This window comes from Propithecus coquereli, unplaced genomic scaffold (genome assembly GCF_000956105.1).
Source record: "Propithecus coquereli isolate 6110/MARCELLA unplaced genomic scaffold, Pcoq_1.0 Scaffold186, whole genome shotgun sequence".
NCBI classification, from domain to species: domain Eukaryota; kingdom Metazoa; phylum Chordata; class Mammalia; order Primates; family Indriidae; genus Propithecus; species Propithecus coquereli.
This window is the reverse complement of record NW_012143412.1, coordinates 3,811,185-3,812,522: the sequence shown is the minus strand read 5'-3', so window position 1 is coordinate 3,812,522 and position 1,338 is coordinate 3,811,185. Positions and strand designations below refer to the sequence as shown.

The 1,338-nt window shown below is 42.0% G+C and overlaps 1 protein-coding gene across 1 annotated transcript in view; it reads left to right on the top strand.

Annotated features, from left to right (window-relative positions):
* ZC3HAV1 (zinc finger CCCH-type, antiviral 1) overlaps positions 1–1,338 on the top strand; it is a 91,343-nt gene that overhangs the window by 69,228 nt on the left and 20,777 nt on the right. The gene's annotated exons all lie outside the window — the stretch shown is intronic.

Genomic DNA, 1,338 nt, shown 5'->3' with positions numbered 1-1,338 from the left:
ATAAGAGCATATGAGATAAAACAGTAGAGATGTCCTAAAAGCCTTCCCTGAAATCTTTTTTTTTTTTTTTTAATTAGAAAGACAACCAGAAATGTTCGAACATTGACTCTTCATACCTGGAGTCTGTCTATCGGCACTGCCCAAGGGGAGTTGTGAGGTTTCGGGCGGGTTCACGGAACTATGAGCTGAGTTTCCAAGGTGAGTTTTTGTGTTTGGCAGTGTTGTTGAAATCTGGCACGTGGTATACATGTGGCAGTGGGAGCAGAGCAGATTTGCATTGCTACGCTTATGGGCAGAGTTCTTTGGGGGCAAGACAAGCAGTACCGTGGAGAGGAAGCCAGTGGCCATCAGAAGACTCATGCTCTAAAGGTCTGGTTCTGCAACCCTGGGAAGGACATCCGGCCTCTCTAGGCCCAGTTCTCTCAACTGTAAAATCAGGGGATTGAACTAAGTGGTCTTGCGGTCACTTTCAGCTCTGCCATTATAAGCTTTTGATGCTGGGTGGGCAAGCTCCCAGGCTGAGACAGAGTTTTCAGGTGATGATAACTCAAGTAGAGGCCTGGGGCCTTTGGGTGCCTTCAGGGTTTTAGAAACTTGCTGTTTCTCCTGGGCTTCATCATCTAGGTCAATGGTTTCATCCATCACATTGATTAAAACACTTTGCCTTCCACCACGTTTATTTTGGCCACTATGGAAAGGTCTTCCGGTTAGCTGCTACCAATCTATCTGCTGTGTGTAGTTAGAAATCAGGGCAAACTGCCCTTCCTCTGAATGTACTGCCCCTGGGCACAGCCCGGGAACTTCCTGCAGGTGGTCAGGTACTTGCCCTTTCAGGACCCGCAGGTGCTTTGGAAGAGGAAAAGGAGAATTTCTCAGGTCCTTGAATTCCCAGGTGGTACCTGAGATTTGGATCCTGTACCACTTAGTGTATGTTAGGTAATGTAGCTTTTAAAAGGACCATTATATGAACTATTCTGGAACGCAACCTGGCAATACTTGTCAAGCAACATTAAAATATGCTTGCTTTTTCATTTCCCCAGGAATCTTTCTTGGGAAATATTAATAATCCACTAGAAGAAGAAGAATAAAAAGCCATAGGCATTATCTTTATTGAAGCCTTATCTATACTAACAAATAGGAACAGCCTATTTACTAGTAGGGTAGTGATTAAATAAATTAGGATATTAAATTTCAGTGGAATATTTGGTAGTTATTAAAGATTATGATTATGAAAACTAGGTAGTAAAAGCAAAATTTGATATCGTTAAATGACAAAGGTAGAACTCCAAATTTATGTTTATGCCTTTTCCTGTTTGTAAATTATATTTAAAATGGGAA